This window comes from Grammomys surdaster, unplaced genomic scaffold (assembly GCF_004785775.1).
Source record: "Grammomys surdaster isolate TR1022 unplaced genomic scaffold, NIH_TR_1.0 278, whole genome shotgun sequence".
In the NCBI taxonomy this organism is placed as follows: Eukaryota; Metazoa; Chordata; class Mammalia; order Rodentia; family Muridae; genus Grammomys; species Grammomys surdaster.
In genome coordinates, this window is record NW_021604719.1 from 5,018,892 (window position 1) to 5,038,919 (window position 20,028).

Genomic DNA, 20,028 nt, shown 5'->3' on the forward strand with positions numbered 1-20,028 from the left:
GGGCACAATTAGTAGTCCCAGTTTACAGATGAAGAAAACAAGGCACAGAGACATAAAGTAACTTCCCAAAGAAGCCACTGTCAAACAATTAGCAAACTCCTGAGCTCATGCTTTGAACTCCATCAGGTCATCACATACAAGGCTAAGTCCCAAGTATAAAGAAGACTTTCTACCTTGTGCTTATGGGGGGTGGGGGAGAGGGCACATCAGCAGGCTCTTTTTTGTTCCTTCTGATCTCTGTCTTAAAGCACCACCAGCACACCGTCATTGTTATGAAATATGACAACCACTCTGCTGCTGTGCGCTGGATACACATGGGTCCGCAACCTGCCACCTCTGTAACTCAGGCAGAGTACTAGCATCACGCGCACATGCAGAAATAGCGGCTGAGTCTGACATTTTCTCTGCACTTATTGGAGACTCTGGAGTATGCTCACTTCCCAGCCAAGGGGAAGCAGAGTTGGCACCCACTGTTGGCACAGGACTTACGCCCAGTGTGGCTGCAACCAGGCTCTTTCATATTGTCAGAGAGAAAAGTGCTAAACTTCCTTTTAGAGTGTTTGCAACAGGGAAATGAACTAGGCTGAGAGCTCCAAGGACGACCGAAATTCTCTTGGTACTTGCTATTTTTACTTAATCTTATTTAAAATTTCTTCTAAAGCTATTTATAGAGCTTATTTTTAGCACTTATGGATATTTTGGAACACAAAGCAAATAAATAAATAAATAAATAAATAAATAAATAGGGTGCTACTACTTGCTAGTTGTGAATTTTTTCTGGTATTGACTTCACTTTGGCTTTGATTTTTAGTCATCAATGTGCTTGTCCATATACTACTGTCCTCTCTGCTGTCAAGAGCATTTGTGATGGGTACTTTTAACTTATCATAACTATTCAGACCTTTTATTGTAAGTCTTTTAACTTCAGGGGCCCCCTGTAGCTGGCATAGCTGCTGATTAAGTGGTAACACTCTGCTCACCTTCCAGGGAATCGGAACAAAAGTGGATGCGCTGAGGCCAAGTGCCACTAGAGGGCAGCCTACCAGTGAAGTTGGAGACAAGCTGCCCCACGTCTGTGCAATAATTTGACATGTGAATCGATAGTGACGTAAATTCAGCTCTCAGCATTATGATATCAACTAAAACATGATGCCAGATTTTTTTCCCAGAGAATCCAAGCATTAATTTTCAATTTGAATGTGCTCTTAAAATACAGGCTTTCCCATCTAGAAACCGAGTCTGTTAAAACGCCCCCAACCCAGGAAAACACTCAAAGTTTCTCATCTTTACTACTCTTAATGGCCACTTTTAATGTTCTGTTACTTCCTCAAAATACTCAGCCTCGTTTTGGAACTCTTAGGTAGGAATAAGACTTTTATGCTACAAGTTTTATTTTAAAAACCCCCATAAGAAAAAAAAATGCAACATGAAAGTAAACAGAGAAGACTCACCCTTCTGGAGACTCTACAAAAAGATAAATATTTCTTAATATTTATACTACAATGGAAAGCTCATCTGGGCAACTATACAATGTCAATATTTATCTAAAGATTAGAGCCACAAAATGAAATATGAGTGACCTCAATCGCCTATACCGTGAAGATGTTTTTAATAAAACATTGAACAGCACATTCTCCCTTCCACTGTGTGAGCGGTGTTCAATTTTAGTACAATGCAGCCCACAGAAAAGCACTCATTCACACATGCCTGGTTTTTACCTGAGCAGGACACACCCAGGGTAGTGCTCAGTCTTCCTAGTGATACTGAGAACCCTCTCAAGGGCTAGACAAAGCTCAGGGCTGTCAGGTGAAACATGAAACCATTCATCTGAAGGCCTTTAACCCAGTACAGAGGTAGGATGAGCACAGTATATCTCTGTGCAAGCCTTTAGTATTCAATCTACTGCATATCACTTAAACATAGGATATAGTGACTGTTAACTAAGTACTTTGTTTGTTAGCCTGGCCTCCTGTCTTGGCCAGTGTCCTTGCTCTCATTCAGGTGGGACATCTCAGAGATATTAGAAACTCATTCAGCTCTGTACCTCAGACATCCAATAACGTCACACAGCCCAAGAGTTCCCAAGTCCTGCTGGCTGAACCATGCCCATACAGCCCGAGCTTGCCTGTTCTGTCTACAGTCCTCGCGTGTATATGGAATAGTTCAGAACAATTTGGTGATGTCACCTTGCTTAAAACATGGAACAGAGGCCCATGGTCCTGCCCTCTACAGATTCACAGTTAATCAGTACATTCTAAACCCATTCACCATTGCCTGTGCATCAGGTAGGATGCTTCCTTGCCTGGAGACGGCACTAAATGTCTAAGTGCTGAATTAAGGCCAGCTGCTCTCTTCATTAGACCAGTAGTTAGGCTGAGTCAGAGTAAGATGGTTTCCAGAGGGAAGAGCCATTTTGGCTGTTATGAGGTCTACTTTATTCTCGCTAAAAAATGCATTTCTATCCCGTAGGTGCAAGTCGAAATATTCTAGGAAGTTATTCCCACCATAATATCTGGTTCAACTTTTTGTCCCTCCTGTCCCACCCAAAGTCAAAAAGTTGACACCTTGTACTGTTTTCACTTCAGCCTTAAAGCTGAATCCCAAATAAAAATGCCCTCCATTGCCAATTGGGCTTCTTTGGGAGACTTGTCTTATTACTTCAGGAGTCTCCGGGGACAACACCCCCTTCAACAATGCTCTCCATCCATCCGAGAAGAAAGAAATTCAGGACCTAATTGCTCTGCAGCCTCTGAGGGCATTCTCAGACAGCTTCTAAATACATCCCATAGCAGGGTTCAGTGCAGTCAGGCAGAGGTGAGAATGTGGCAAGAAACTGTCCTTTTATAAATTATGAAAGTCTTGAGTAAACAACATCGTGACATTTTAGATTTAGGGGGCGGGGGCTCTAAAGGTTGAAGATCTTGTCCCAGGCCTTTCTCTTATCAGAGATTCGCTCTCAGGCAAATGATTTGACCTCTGTAACCTTCAGTTATCTCATCTTTAAATTGGGCATAATGACACCTGCCCTGCCTAACTCATTATCATACCCGCCCTACAACCCGGAGTTATGATGAACTGAAATGAGGCAATGTTTGTTGACATGCTTTGGAAAGAATACGCAGGACAAGCAGTATATAAATGAGTCCTTATTACTAACACTCTATACAGTGATCGATATAGCCAACTAGCTCTAGTGAAGAACTTACTTAGCAAGACTGCTTCAAAGGAAAGCCTTCCTTTACGGAAGGGCCCCGTAGGAGCAGATCACAGCCGGCAGTCCATCTTTTCCTTTGAGAATAAAGGAAAGTAGTACCCACACTTGGGAGGAGGTGCCATGCACAGTAAACATGGGGGATGAATTGGGGGGGCGTCTACATCATGAATACTTTTCATAGAACAAGCCCTCCAGGCAAGGCTATAAGGCTAGGTATGATTGATAATATGCGAGAAAATACTTTGTCTTCGCCCTTTCATTTCTGCTGGGAAGAATTTGCATTTCAATAATAATGTGATAATGTCAAGCTATTCACGACATTTCAAAGCCTTCTCTTCCACACCTGGTGTGCTGGTGAGATCTGCTGAAGGACTGGATGTGGCTGTTTTCTCACAGCAAAGGTGATGATGTTGTCCTCTTTATTCTTGAGAACGGATGTGGTTGGGCTTGTGTTCTAGGCATAGTAAAATGTGACACGAAAAAGCTCCACCCTCTGAGATATCCCTGGAGAATTAATTAATCAGCATATTCAAGATGTTCGACTTCCCCTCATCACAAATGAGAGGAAACACCTTGTATATAAAAGTTGATTTTTAATAGAAATGTCACTGGACTCTGAACATCACTTTAAAAAAAAAAATAAGTATCTAGGGCCAGGGAGATGGCTTGGCTCTTATTCTTCAAGCCTGAGCCTTTAATGCTTGAATCTATGTAAGAAGCCAGATGTGGTGGCAATCATTGGATGCTCCTGGGCCAGCTAGCTTGGAGTACACAGGGTGGCAGAAACAGGAGACACTCTGCCTCAAAACAAAGGGGAAAGAGGGAACCACATCCTTAAAATGGAGATCTTCCGACCTCCATGTACCTACACAGCACACACACGTGAAGAACTGCATTCTCGCACAGGTACACACTCTTGGCTCCATATGAACTGCCTCTGTTCCTTTCCCTTCTAACATCTCTCCGCTGGTCAAACTTGGATCCCACCACAGAACTTTTCTGCTGCATGCTTTGGGAGATGGCTCTGAAAACTACCTATGTTATCACTATTCTAGAACACAGTAGAGTGAATATTACAAACCAATTCAATTTTGGTAATTTCTCATTAAGATGCCTACAGATGGGTAGGTCTAATTGTAAAAGCTAAGCATTTATAATTCATAAGCACAAATTATGCTAAACTAGATGGGCCTATATGTCATTAAGGTTTCATATAAGCTACAGAATGATTGTTCAGACCGAAATTTAATTCTTAAGTTGGCATTTATATATTATATCTAACTTTTATTAGGCTCCCTAGTTAAAAGTTGAATGTAAATAGCACATTAACATTTATAATTTAGTTTCTTGATATCTGTTGTAAAACTCATGGCACAGAAAAACTCTTCTAACCAAGAGTTGGACCCTATTTCCTCCAGAATTTTCAAAGTTCCCTGAGTGTTAGGTTTAGCACTCACTAAAGGTGCTTCTGCGCAAAGGAAATGCTGCTTGATCCACAGCCTCCCGTATATAGCATGCTTTTATGTGAAAGAATTGAGACACTATTCAAAGTCTCATTTTTTTCTTTGGCAGAAATAGTCTTAAATCCAGCATGGAGCCAGTAAATATCAGAAGATAGGCCAGGTAAAATCCTGAAGCAAAAGGCAGCTGGTCTACAGACTCAACGGCTCCATCCATTATAGCATCCCAGTTGTTACTATCTTTACATGGCCATTCTGGTGAGGGGGCAGGATCATTCTCCCCATCACACTGAGAACCCAGTGTGGTTTATTTTGCCTAGAAGTTTAGCAAGCGCAGGTGCAGAAGCCTACTGTGCAAAATGCTCCCCCACCTGAATACAGTCACCGACCCACCCCACAACACTGGAGATCATCAAACTTGCTTCAAGTCCACTTGGTGTTTACTTGACACCTACATAGAAAGCATCAATTTTTTTTTTCCTAAAAATTCCATTGCAATATCATGTTTAGCTGGACCTCAAGTGGTAGCCATGATCTTTTTACCATTGAGAGGGCAAGGAACTAAATTTACTGTAATTCTTTTAGAAACCACAAGAAAGCTTTGATCTCTTTTCCCATTGCTCTCCTCCTCCATCTCTACATAGTGCATATGCATGCATGGACATGTGTGCATCTGTCCATGGATATGTGCACGTGTGTGTGCACATGTGAACCTATGCTTATGTGTATGTGTCCATATGTGCACACATGTGCAGAGTACTGCAAAATGAGCAGGAACATTTTTTTACTCTGCTCCACCTCTCTCCCAAAATCAAGAGTCTATAGTTCTGAATTTACTAAAGCATACTTTCTTTGCTTCTGGGAGATACATGAGGGGGAGGTGAAACACAGCCAACCAGTAATTGCAACCTATGTGTAAGGCAGGCAGACCACATGATCAAAAACTGATGTGACACTTAAAAGTGTTTTTCCACAAGGAATTCCGGTGCCCAGAAGCCTGGTGAAGCCAGTAGCAATTATGGCCATGTTATCCTTTTCATTTACTTCATATTATGGGTCTCTAAAATCAATCATTCAGTGCGGTTGGGTAAGGGAGGCATCTTTATAATAGGCACGTGCATTCAAAATGCTTGTTGATTTTACACAGACATTTTGGCAAGCTAGGTCTCAGGCCATTTAAAACGGCCGCTTTGAAGCTTACTTTGAAATAAAAGCTAGTCATTTTCTAGGTTTTTTTTTAAATGACTAATTTTCTAGATTAGTCCCATTTGTAACGATTGCAAAGTTTGCTTCTTCTGAGTCTCCTGGATTTTCACTTGCTGCTTTGAATGTCCAGAATTCAGCCCAATTTGTTTCTTCCAGTGTAAGATTTCATTTTTTTATGTTTTAATCTACAAAGGAATCAAACTGCTTGGCTTGGACATATAGGGGTTCCAGAAAGTCCACTTGAGAAATGAGAACTAAGACTTTGAGAAGCATATGAACACGTGTGACAGACACCAGGCCAAACTTGGTAAGGAAGGCCAGCTGTGACCTACCTCAGCACCACAGCCTTTGTCTCCCGTCCTGCAGCATTTGCCTCCTCAAATGTCTTCTTGACAGAGCCACACACGATATACACACAACTAGAGAACTTTCCCGAATCAGCAGCACAGAGGCAAAATATTAAAGTAACAAACACATGAAAAAAACGTTAATCTGCTGGAGGGCTGACATGGACAGGAGGTGGGCTGGTCCAAGGTTATCCCTTTGTTGTAAAAGACAACAAAAAGGCCTCAAATGCCTCAGTCACACTGGACTTAAAAGCAGTGAAGATCAAACCTGAAGGGTCAAACCTTTACATTGCAAAGCCAAACATGAGGCATGGCCCTAGTGATGTCATCACACTTACTTAGCAACCTGCAGTGCCCAAAACCAAGCTAGGAGAAGGTGACATTGTCAGCAAAGGCACAGATACCTTTGTTTACCTCCATATTTTGGAATAGCCCTTAGTGAAGAGGGGGAGCCCCTTTGCCTCCTTTCGGGAGGATGAAGGTGACATCAGCCTTTGCATTGTAATCTTTTTCACTGAGGAATTCTTTCAAGACTGAGGAAGAGGCAAATCCCGGAGTAAATACCAGCAGGATGTGCACATAACAAGGTCCAGGGAGATACTCTCAGGAGTTGCCTCTTTTAATCTAGCACTGAATTACACCAGAAACAGCTTTCAGCTCTTCCAGAGCACCCGCTGCCAAAATAACTGCAAGGCTTGCAAGCCCTAGTATGTCTCAAATCTTTCCCAAGACACCCCAATACTAGCTGAGGCACTGAAACTATGGCAACCGAATAAGAAAGCAGCCTCCATGATTAATAGATGAAGATCCCCGCGATGGTGTCTAGCTGGGACCATCATTCATGATGTGAGCAGAATTAGCGCAGATTCCATCTCGAAAGCCATTAACAAGTATTCTTTCACAAACCAACACCCAGCCATTCTGCTACACACGCTGGAGTTTCGAAGGCTCTGGATGACTTCGTTTCTATTGCTCATTCACTATTCAGGGATGGGACTCTGCTTAGTGACTCAGATACTCACTCGTTTTCACAATAGTGAGAGGAAGGCAGGATAGAAGAGTTTCTCACCTAAGTGCCTGGGGCCTAAGAATAAAAGGCATTCAAACCCCCAAGTGAATGAAGTCACCTGGTTCTCTAAGTTCGAAAGGGGATAGGGCAGGGACTGACTGGGTCATCTCGGGATGTTGGCAGAATGTGACTGTCCATGAAGTCTTCCATTCTGGGACAGGAGCATGCCTACATACTGGGTCTGTTAGTGTTCAATCAGCTATCTGACTCTAGGGCATTAAGAGTCACAGGAAGGGGAGGGCGGTAAAGCAGATACTGTAATACCAGTGAGAAGATGATTACTTTCCTTAGGGGGAAAATACCCAAAGACAAAAGGAAAGGAGGACCCTCACAAACCCTCATCTGTAGAACTAGCATAGAGCATCACACGGTAATTAAGGTATCATTTTTCTTTTTTCCTCTTCCCTGGTCCATACAATGATTTTTCTTCCGGGGGGGATGTTTTTATTGTATAAAATGCCAGATCCTGTCCTCATCTATCTAGGCATCAAATCAAATCATGGCAGAAGACTGGCCAAGGAGGAATTGGAAACCACTGAGAAGCGCACCTTGCCTAAGGTAAAGGAACTTCCGGGTCTAAAGGTGGTACTTATGTGGAAGTACCTATTGCTAATCACCCTTTCAAAGTTAATAGTCACCTCATCTATGGGCTGGAAGGAGCTAGCCCATCATTCTTTGGGGCATGTGAATTACTGACGTGTTTCACTCTTCCCATGGCCTCTTCCAGAACTTTCGAAGCCTCCTTATCCCCGGAGCTGAAAATAACTAATTCGCAGGGATGGATGGAGGGAGGGAGTCCTGGTGGACACAGACAGCTAGCAACCTCAGGGAACTATGGTGATAATATCAGTTTATTTATCCATCTGCTGTGTCTTTTAGAAATCAGTTTTTTTTTCCCTCCCTGATAAGTCTTGTCCCTTGACTCGAAGTTTAGATTTGGTGGGAGGAAATCAGTCAGTCCAATAAGTTCCAGGCTCTGCTCCAGGTAGCCCACCACTTCCCACTTGTAATGGAGAAGCTTTAGCTGGGAGGCCCTGTTCTTCCATACCTATTCCAAGTGTGGTCAGGGAAGATAAACCAACCTGGTTGCCACATGGCCATCCTGAAAGTGGTCTTGTAGAGCTTGCAAGCAGAGCCTCCAGGAGAAATGCAATAGACAGCCAAGCCTTTCCTCTGTACATTCTCTCTTTGGGAATTTAGTTCATCTCCGAAGAGATGACCCCTCAGGTACTAAATACGGGTAAAGAGTGTGGGCTGATTTTTAAGTGTTAGTAAGCGGCAGTAACTACAGCAGCAACAACAACAATCTTATGGTCTCTGATCTGCCATAAATCCCTGATGTTGCCATTGTTTTAGCTGTACAGTGTTGTGACGTCTTGCTTGTTTTTCATGTTTGGGGTGTGACATTATCGACTCAGAAAAGGATCATAGCCCCTCTTCCCCTGAAACAAACTGTTCACACGCTTCAAACTCCATAACACTGTGGCTGGCTCGTGGGGTGATTGTTCCTTTAGGGTCCAAGGGTTGTTTCCTTTGTATCCTCTCTCTGTGTTACAGATCCGCAGCCATTTCCTTCTGTTCTCTGCCCCCACAAAGCAGTATCAGCGTTTCTGCAATCAATTCCCAGGCCATTTTCCATGACTGCAGTTACCCAAATAAAAGTAAGCCTTTGTGTTAAATGGGCGCTGGCGTGTGCCAGGCATTGTGCTATTTGCAGGTGTTAGCCTGCTTAGTGATTAGCATCTGCAACACTATCACCATTCTCAGGGGTTACAAACAGAAATGGAGACAGAAGAAACAAGGTCGTCCTATTTATAATTGTCAAACACACATACTATATGTGTACATATATGTACACACACACATATTGTATTCCCTCTGCCAAACTTAACCTCAGAACTGCTTCTGGACCTATCCACTGCATCCCACCAGCAGCCTGAACTTCCCCAGCCACTATGAATTTGCTCTTGTTTTACTGAAAATATGGAAACTTCCTCCAGTACTCTTAGTTCACCCTGACCTATCTGTTCTACATTAATGGCTGCATTGACATTGATGCATACGATTGCAGAATAATTCTGTTCCTATTTTTTCTCTTCTATAATGTCTGGCAAACTGCCACTCTCATGACCTTGCCCCAGTAATGGTCATATTGAAAGCAATCCTTACTGGATGCAGTTGACATTCTGATTGATACAGCTACAATCCACATGGCAGTAACACACTAGATAGGGGCTGTGTTGTTTTCAATGATTCTCAGGAAATTGTTAACTTTCATAATGTGGTTTATATTCAGGCCATGCCAACAGTATACAATACTCATCTGATGATACAGAAGACAGTGTAGAGCCTACAATTATACCAGGGTCTGAGACAAAAAGAATAGACATCAAACTTTCCAAGTTGCCAGTCGTTATTGTTTGAGATATATTGATGTTTCATAGTATTTCATATTATTCTGCCTGCAGTCCTACAGGGTAGAAAGAATGAGCTTACAATTCATACAACTCCTTTAACATAAAGCAGCTTCAGGAAAGTAACGTGTCTCATCCAAGAAAGTAAGAGTCTGGAGAGCAAGTCTTCCAGGCCTATGTTCTTTAACAGCTGTTCTGGCATAGGACAAAGACAAAGGTTAACAGGCATGTTACATTTTCCTTCAAAACAGAAAAGTTATTGGGGGGAAGAAAACAGTTCAGTAGTCAGTGATTGGAATGGAGACCAAATGAGACCAGAGTCAAAAGCTCAGTCCCCATAAGTGCTGGCTACTTCTTAGCTCCATTTCTTGGCAAGTTGATTTTCCCTAGTTCAGACCTCCTCCAGCTGTAACCAGGTGTCTAACAGATGTGCGCTCTTGGCCCTAGAAGGGGACTGGGTGAGCCTGTGGGAATGAAAAGACTCCAATCCATTATCAAGACTGGAAAAACAACACCCTGTGAATATTCCACTGACTGGAGAGGAGAAATGGTGCCTGTGTATAAGGAAGGCAGCAGATGCATAGTCATGCATGCAGGAAGGATACAGGAAGGATGCAGGCAGGAAGCATCTCACATGAGATGGAAGAAAAACGAGGCAGAAAAAGAGATAATACCTAGAATTACTTATCTACAAAAAGATGGCCTCTTGGGCTGGAGAGATGGCTCAGTGGTAAAGAGCCCTGACTGCTCTTCCAGAGGTCCTGAGTTCAATTCCCAGCAACCACATGGTGGCTCACAACCACCTGTAATGGGATTCAATGCCTTCATCTGGTGTGTCTGAAGACAGCTACAGTATACTCATATACATAAAATAAATAAATCATTAAAAAGAAAAAAAAGATGCCCTCTTTATTCATGCAACAAACACGTAATGTTGGAAGGCTGGTGATGGATCAGTCAGGTTTTTCTTTGTTTGGAGGGGTGCAATAAAAAAGTGAATAAACCATAAAGATACTACTCATCCCCTTGGTATTGTGTTCTAGAAGATGAAGGGAGGAAGTCAGAGGTCAAGTAAATCAGATGCATGGAAAGGCTTTGCTGACAAAGTGGTATCTGAGCAGAGGTTTGTAGGGTACGAGGAGTAAATCATGCAGACATCTGGAAAAAGAGCTGCCCCAAACTCCCAAAAAGCTGTACAAAAGACCCTGTGGGGGCTGGAGAGATGGCTCATCCCTTAAGAGCACACTAACTGCTCTTCCATGGGTCCTGAGTTCAATTGCCAGCCACCACATGGTAGCTCACAACCATCTGTAATGGGATCCAATGCCCTCTTCTGGTGTGTCTGAAGACAGCAACAGCGTACTTATTTACATAAAATAAATAAATGATTCTTTTAAAAGAAAAAACAAAAAGACCCCAGGAAGGACCTCCAGGGCCGAGTGCCCGCAGGTACAGATAAACTCAAAGAGCAATGGATGCCAAGGAGAGGGGAGAGGGCAGAGTGTAGATCCTGTGCCAGAGGAAGAACTTAAGCTTTTGGTAGAAACAGATAGGCTAGGTGAGGTAGTTTAGGAATCTCTTTACTTTTAATTATTGCTGTGTTTAAGCCGCTGTGTTGAGAGAAGTTGATAGGAGCCAAAAGCAGAAGCAGGGGAGCTAATGGGGATGCTGGCACAATAGCCCAGCAGAGGAGGACTATGTGAGGGACAGGCAAGAAGGTGGTAGATGGGGACAGAGTGCGAGTGTGTCCTGAAGCCTTGGTATAAGAGAAGCAAAAGCTGACCATAGACTATGGGACCTGAGCAATTCATGGAGTTACCACGGTGGAGGTGATGGAGAAAGCTAATTTGGGTAGAGTGAGCTAGAATAATGTTTCCTAACATGTTAGATTTGACGTATCTATAAGGTCCGAGAAGAGCTACCTACCCAGTGTGCCCTAGCGATTTACTATCCTGGTCTGGGAGAAGAGGTTATATGGGTATCGGTGTACTGGTAGTATAATATGACTCTCCATGAGTACAATTACAAATATTCTAATAAAAATGTTTTGCAAGAGCTTGCCTGTTTCACAAAGCGAGATGCCCTTGTGTATCTACCGATCTGTAATAGTCCTGTGCTAAGTAGCCCTGAACTCCCTTCTCCCAGGAGGTTTGTGGGTCTGACATCTTATTTGCCCATTTCAAAGGGATTAAATGCCTCCCTCCCTTCCCTACCTTACCATATCCCCAAGAGGCAGCCATGTGGTTGCCAGAGAGAATAGCTCAGTTGCTCTAGCAGTACATTTTAAGGCAAATGAGAAAAGCCTTCACTCTGAAATAAAAATATCTCAGAGCTCTTTGGCTCCAGGATACCCTAGAAGAGGCGTGGCTAGGGGAAGGCCCAGCAGGATGCTCCAAGGCTCCACCTTTCTCTGGCACGAACCTAGGTGCTATAACACACGGTTCTTAAATAACAAAGCAAAGTGCATCCTTACTGAGAGGAGGACAAGAAACTGTCTTAAGCCGAGGGAGGGTGTGGCAGGGAGGGGCAGTGTAGACACAGACTTGATGTGGAGGTGAAATGGCAGGTGCCTAATTAAGGCATTTCAATTAGTTGGGCTTGTTCTCTGATTCCCTTTGTGTAAACAAATTAGATGGACGCCTATACTAGCTCTCAAAACTATTTTTCACCCCATCCACACTCCCTTTTACTGCCCTGAAAAGAACTAGCCTATAATAAATATACGGGTCACATATAAACTTCCTCATGCCAAAACACTATTTCCCACCCCCATTTTGTATGTAAGTGCAATTGCCCATTCACTTTGCAAGCATAGGTGCTTACTGTAAATTTAGTACAAGTTCTTAAAACCGGGATGCTTTGTTTTTGTTCAAGGGTAACAGCCTGTGTGACTCTGTAACACACGCAGCTTCACCGGTGCAGTGTTACAATCCTCCTCAAAATGCAGATGGTCTCCCCTGTAAAATGATTAGCGAAAGCACTGCTAGTTGTGGAAAGAACTTGAGAGGTGTGCATTTGTGTCCAAAGAGCCACCCTTATTATCACTGTGTAATGACCACTCACTGGGAAGGAAGCACTGTCTGTTTTCATGACAGGAAAAATAAACCAACCTGCTCTACAAGAAAATAGTGAACCATTCGTGACAAGCCCATTCATCTGTTTATTCATTCATCATTTTCTTGAGTGTTCTACACAAGGTCATATGTATTTTTCACCCTATTTAAATTTAGACATTTTATCCAGCACAAACTCTTCAGGTGATTCCAAAGGCAATGACTTTGAAACATTCATATATGCAGACTGCATGTATTCTTGGGGATGTGGCAATTCCTAAGTGGTCACAGCTGTAAAATGTAACACATGAGGGAGACTATCACTCCCAACCACAGAAAATAACAAACATAAATAGAATATGTCTTTGCATCAAGATGAATCTAAAGCATGCTAACAAAATCAAGGTCTCAAATCTGTTGCTCCTTCGTTCCTGCTTAGATTGACTTGCAAAGTCCTTCGTTCAAGAATGTATGAAACCAAAGACCAGGAAATTCAAAGAGTTACTACATAAACAGAAATAGGTAACCCAAATCCAAACAGCCAGGGCAATTATGCTTTAACAGACAGTTTAGGTTGAGAGAGGGAGACACAGATCTGCCACTGTATTTAAGGTTAGGTTAATAATTACCTCTGGTGCCTGGAGTAGTTTAATAAAAGTTTATTGTGGAAGACTAAACGTGGAGTTTATAAACTATACAAAACGCTTGCTATTTTGACTTCTGGTAGCTGTCCGGGTAGGGAGAGAAAAAAAGTGTGGTCTTTTCATTCAAAAATCCAGTACAGGCGCCTTTACAGGGGGGCGGGGAAGGAGCTAAATAAAGAATTAATGTATCTGAAACCACTAACCCCCCTGCCATCACAGTAGCAGATGGTGGATTTGACGCCAAAATTATAAGTCCGCCAGGGGAAGGAAGGCCCAAATCACCAGGATTAAGGAAAAACAAGGCAAAGGCACTCGAGTGCCCAACCCAAGAAAAGCGTGAAAACCAGAGCTGAGGGCCTTAAACGATAGCTTCTTCTAAGAGCCACTGATATAGAACGCTAGCAGCAACTGTATTAAATGGCAAGAAAAGTTGTGAATACCGTGTGTGTGTGTGTGTGTCCAGGTTTCAACCGTATTTTAATTTAAGCCTTTCAAGGATCCCATTCAGTAGTAACTCGATTTTCATCCAGAGTAAACAGGGAGACATCCCTCTGTGGCTGGTCTTGGTCACCACACTCAAGTCTGCCACAATTGCTCTGCACCGACTGTGGCGGAATTGCCGGCAGGACTGCCCACTTCTCCACAGAACTGGAGGCCGCCCCTGGAAACGCTTGCCCAGGCTAGGAGCACAGCGCCTCCAATCGTTCCTCCTTCTTCCACTCCACGAACACCTGGCCCTGCTCCTCTCCTCCCTGGGCATGTGCGAGCCGCAATGCCTTGCGCCTGGCGCAGGGGGTTCGGGATGCTGAGCTTGGAGCCAGAAACTCGGGAGCCAGCGAGCTAGAAACAGTGTCCACACGCGCCCTCACAGTAGCTTCTGTCCGCCACTTGTGGTCACACTAGCATCGTAATTTAATTCGTCCCAACACCGCCGCCCCGGCCCTTCTCCAGTTGCTTGAGACCCTGGTCCAGCAAGTGCGGCGGGCCAGGAGGTACCATTCTCCAGTGGGCAGGCGTCTAGCTCCTACTCACATCCCTGTTGTCCGCGCAATTCGTTCGGTGTCAGAATGAACACGCTGAGCTGGTGTTTCCAGGAGTCTTAAGCTATCACAGAAACTTTCCAGAAGCGCCTGGTACAGGGGCCCTGCACTTAAAGGGAAGGAGGCGCTGGGAAAGGAGCGGCGAGCGAGCGGGTAAAAATGTCGGGATCCGGTTTCTCTCCCTGACACAGGCAGGACCAGGACAGCAGCCTGGCTCTGTACAGCCCGCGGGAGACCTCAGATCCTGCTTCATGCACCGTCTCCCTCCGTGGGGAACTGAGTGAAACGCAGCAATCGGGGAAGGTGACAGTCTCTACCCAGTAGTAGGATCGCTAAGAAGGAATTGCCCAGCTTGCTTCAGACTCCCCACAGCCCCACAGAGGCAGAGCTCCAGGATACAGCAAGCAGTCAGGACACCCACAATCTACAGCCAAGTAGAGCCTACATCAGAGTGGCAAGCCCAAAGCTATCTCTTAGCAGGTCTCCCCACCCTTCCGTCTCCCGGGGTACCTCTTTTCTCGAGAGGGACCGCACAGGTCTTGGAGGAGGGAGCAGCAGGGGCCAGCCCTAGCTTGGAGAGCTCAGTGCTTGAGAGACGCAGCTGCGACAAATGGTGCCCTGCTCGAGTGGGAGCTGAGGCAGGGGACAGGACCTAGGGCGGGCGCGCCGCGCCGTACGAAGACACTGCTCCTAGGCACTTTCTCCAGCAAACAAAGCCCGGAACCTCTAGTGCCAGGAGCGACTGAAGAGTGGATCCCACCAAGAGGCAGGGCGCGCAGATGCTCAGGGCCATTACAAGTTTCACGCACTCAACCAAGCCCAGCCCAGACCCCGCACTGATAACAAAAGATCCTCATTTCTTCTCCACCGTCTGGGCACAACCATTTATCCCACATCAGAGACTAAACCTGTGGCTGGACACAAACAGCCTTGTACTCCCCAACCCTCCCTAGCCCTCGAGGGCAGAACCCTTTCCCCTTCCCCAGCAACCGACACCAAGACCCGGAGCTTTAGAGAATCCCACCCTCCAGGGCCGCTCTTCCTCCCTACTGGCCCAAGAGTGAGCTCTTAGACTTGGGTCATACACACACACACACACACACACACACACACACACACACACCCCACCACTGGGTAGGACAGCCATCCGCTCGGTCTCGGTCCGGGGCGGCGCCGGTGCTGTGCGCGACGCGGGTGAGGAAGCTCCTCCTGACATGGAGCCCGGGGTCTCTGGGGTTCAGGACTGCAAAGAGCTGAAGGGAAGGCTCGGGGCTACTCTCCCCCCAGAAAGGGACAACGCTCAGGAGATAGAGACGTGAGACCAAATAAAACACAAGCACTACAAAGCCCACAAAGCGAACCAGGGGTAACCCCAGGACCCTCACCCCAGCCTGGATCCAGGAGGTGGGGCGCCAGGGATGCCGGAGCCATACCTTTTCGGTGCATCGACGGGCAGGCGGCCGCGGCTCGGAGCGGACTGGCACGGCGTGTATCCCATTTAGTAATCCATTATCGAGAAGATCTCTCTGGGCCTTGAGCTGCGCTCTTTCCTTCGCAAGCCTTTGTCATTCCTACATGTGTGCTTGTCTCTTTGGGGGCAACAGTCACGGCGATTACTTTCTGGGATGCAAGCGAGCTGTGTTCATCTCCAATGACAGAAGAGGAGGTGAGAGGAAGACCAAAAAAATTGAAAAAAAATGTTTTAAACTGAAAAAGGAAAAAGAAAAGAAAAAAAGGGAGAAAAACAGAAAAAAAAAGAAGAAAACCAGCGAGGACCAGGGAAAATGCTCAAGAAACTCTTTTTCCAAATCCAAATTCCACTTGGATTCACTTCTGAGTCCCCTCAGCGGTGCCAGCGCCCATTAACTAGTCATTTCAGGGCGGGGGGCGGGGTGGGGGTTGAGGCAGAGGTGCAGAGCTCTGGCCGGCTCTGCAACCCCGAGTGCAGTGTCCCGGGTGTGGCGACGCTGGCCGCGGCCGCACGCTCCTAGGCGGGCATCTCGGGGAGTCGGCACCGAGGAAAAGCGCCTGTGCTGCGTCCAGAGCGCCTAGGCAGCCGAGTGCGTGGGGAGCGGAGTTGGCTGCAGCCTCACCCCGTGCGGCTCACTACTCCTGTGTCACAGGAGAGGCCGACGCTCCGGGCGGAGCCAAGTCCCGGACTGGATTACGCAGAGCGGACTCTCCTCCAGCAACCCCGCCTCCCTGGGATGGCGTCTCCTCCGACCCGAAGGAGAGCAGTGATGTGTGTGCGAGGGAGGGAGAGGGAGGCAGAAAGTGCGAGCAAGCCAAAGGAAGAGGAGACCTGCTGCCGTGTGGCTGCAGGTGGAGCTTTGGACTCAGTCGCCAGCCGCGCTTCCTATCACTTCGATTCCCCACCCCCGGGCGCGCACCCGGGAGGTCCCAGCGGGGGCGACTCTAGAAGCCCAGCCCCTGTCTCCCCACCCCCACAGCTGCTCTAGCAAAGGGGGTGGGGGGGAGAAGAAAAAGGAAAGAAATCCCAGACAGCATTGCTGAGCCCTGCCAAATCAGAAAAATAAATAAAAATAGACTTGGTGAGGAGCGAGTTACAAGAAAGAGTTTCTCCATCGATTTTCTTAAATGGAAAAGTTTTAAAGAGTCGGCGAACCTTTCTATTTCTGATTACTGTATGAGGAGGTAGGCTCTGGAAGTGATGGACCCTCTTCCTACTCAGATGAATTAGATACAAGGCGATGTGGTTAAAAATAGTTCCCCTACACACTCAGTCGTAGCATACGCTACATAAACATATAAAGCACTGTGCTGAGAACGTGGTTAAAGACCGCGATCTGTTTTAAACTATCTTAGTTTCAAAGTCCGCAGTGAGGATTTGTTCTTAGAAATGAGTAAACTTTAGAAATAAGACTCAAACAATACCAAAGGGGACCCGGCAGCTTCTTGGAAGAGGGAAATCGCAACTATTTCCAAGGCTCTATTGTTATGAAGCATGAAGAATGGCAGGCACGGCCTCTCTCCGCTGCTTGGACTTACAATAGGAAAGAAGTCTTGCAGTTACAGGCTTGTGCCAACTAGTCAGGCCACACCACAGTCCCCCTCCCCCAGCCGCTGCGCTCTCCCGGCCGCGCCGGCTGCGCCCCGCAAGCAACTGCGCGCCTGGGCTGCTGCTCCCAGAGTAGGTCTCGCAGATGGTGCCCACCGAGGCCACCACAGCTTTCAAAGAAAGTAACGTCGGGTGGCCAAGCAGTTCCCGGAGCAGTCTCTACTGCATGTTAGGTCAGCGGAGAAAAGGCAGCCGGGAGGAGAGTCGGAGTCTCAGACCCTGCTTGGCTGAGAGGCTTAATATTAGAAATTGTACCTATTCCCCAATTTGGGACTGGTGCCACTAAGTCCACGTTCCCTGATTTTCATTCTTGCAAAAATGTGCAAAAATCTGCTCGTGAGCGCGCAGGAAAGAAAAATGAATACGTGACAACGTCCTCAACATCTCCGCCCTCTGGCTTTTTTTTCCCCCTCTAACAAAACCACCTGGGGAAAGGGTGGGAAGAATGATTAAATGGGAAAATCAGTTCTGCTGTTCTCCAAAACTACCAGCAGGGGCTGCTATCCCACCCTTCCCGCGCTAGCAAAAGCTGATATCGATCCTGGGTGGTTGGGGGCGCGGCCCTAGGTGCGCGCGCAGCGCCTGCGGCTCTGGGCGCGACTCTGGAAGATTGGAGGTGGGAGGCGGCTGACTTGTTCAGGTTTTGGAGGCTAGGGTGAAGGCTGCCTCTATGTGTCGCCCTCCTAGCCCTGGGGCTTGGTGGGACAGGCTCTCTTGGCGGAGACTTCTCTTAACACCCAGATTTAGGCTAAGGACGAGCAGACTCAGGGCAATCGGTTCTTCGTCCGGCATCTACACCCCGCGCCGGTCGCCAAGGCTCCCTCTTCGCTACCCACCGCTGATTTACATGCTAATTATGTCTGGGAAAAGTTCTTTAATTGGCAGAATTAGGCAGAGCAAACGAATTGTTTCACAGACAGAACCAAATTAATTCCGGTTTAGCTCCTTCCCTTGGAGAAACAAACAATTAAGCTGTCTTGTTTGCTTTATGGATATATTGGAAGTGCCCCACATCGTGTTTCAAGATATTGTGTAAAGGGTAATTATTTTCAATATTAATACTTGCATGTTTAACTTGTAGTAACACCAAGCCATGAAGAAAGAGATTAAATTTACCTAATTTAAAATTGTGGGATACAAGAGGGAAAGAATTTGAACTTACTTTTGACGGTAAAGAAATACCACCCAGAATCTTCCTGGCAATTATTAGATCCTAAAGGCTCACTATCCAATTACGCGCCCGATGTCCTGATCATGTGATACTACTTTTACACCTGAGAGAAAAGATGCTCCGGGAACTAGGAAGGAAAGCCAATCCTAGAAACCTCATGATGCCATTTCCCCTTCACACTCTCCCAAAAGCCAAATTTACCTTTTCAGCAAAATCGCTGCCCCTCCAAAGCTCTTAGAGTATGCAGTTTACCCTGATAGTCAAGAGGAAAAGCCAATGAAAGTAAAGAATCACAGAATGTTAGAATTGAAAACTTAGCTCGTTTTATTTTTCAGTGCCATGGGGTGGAGTGTTTCAGGAGGACACCTGGGGTTAGACAATATATTAGCTGATCATCCTGGGCACATCACATCTTTCTGGAGCCACCGTTGACTTACCTGTCCCAGGGGTTCCTAACTTACTGACTTCTCAGATATGTTGTGGACTAGCCAGTGTGAACAGAGAATCTAGGACAGTCACTGCCTAGTAAGCATTAGCAAGCACATCTGTCATCATCCGCATGAGTCCTAAGGTCACAATTTACAGGGGTCAGAAGGAGTCCCAGAGGAAAGAGGTGGCTTTCTGTCAAGAATTAGGTCAGGACTAGAAACTACCTGGAGTGACTTTCTTCAAGAGATGTTTATGTGACCATATCCACTCCCCTCAGATTACCTAAAAAGGTGGGGGGTGGAGGGGCAGGTTGTGTGTGTGAAATAAGATTAAAAAAAGGTAAACTCACCCAACATGCCTTTAAAGAATATACCTAGACATCTGATGAGAAACTCTGCTGCTTTAAAATAAAAAGACTGGGAGAAAGGGCTTTGAGCTGGCTCTTCTGACCCTGTGGGTATGAAATCCTGGGGGGACCGTGGAGAGTCTCTTTTGGGATGTAATCACTCACAAAGAGAAACCTGTCTGTATCCCACACATCTTATCCAAACTTCTTTTCTGTTTAAATCTGCGGTTTCAAAATCCATTTGCTATTAGAACCCCCAGGGAGCATCTTAAAGGATGCAAATGCTCAGGTATCTTAAGTTTTTTACCTGGGGGGGTGGGGGGTGGGACCTGGGCCTAAGGTTTGTTGAGCCTTCCCAGACAATTCTAACGTGCAGCTCACAGAACCACTGTGACCCTACAGCCTGGGTATGTTCTGAAACTTTGTTTTCTCCAGCACACGGTCTCTGTCTCTTCTCCTCCTCTTCCTCTTCCTCTTCCTCTTCCTCTTCCTCTTCCTCTTCCTCTTCCTCCTCCTCTTCCTCTTCCTCTCCCTTCCCCTCCCCCTCCTCCTCCTT

At 45.9% G+C, this 20,028-nt stretch overlaps 1 protein-coding gene across 1 annotated transcript in view; it reads right to left on the reverse strand.

Moving 5' to 3' along the window:
* Positions 1 to 16,332, reverse strand: part of Sema6a (semaphorin 6A) — a 120,894-nt gene extending 104,562 nt beyond the window's left edge. Inside the window, exon 1 of the mRNA XM_028777202.1 lies at positions 15,881 to 16,332. The gene's annotated coding sequence lies outside the window, so the exon portion shown is untranslated. The remainder of the gene's footprint in view (positions 1 to 15,880) is intronic.
* Positions 16,333 to 20,028: the final 3,696 nt, after the last annotated feature.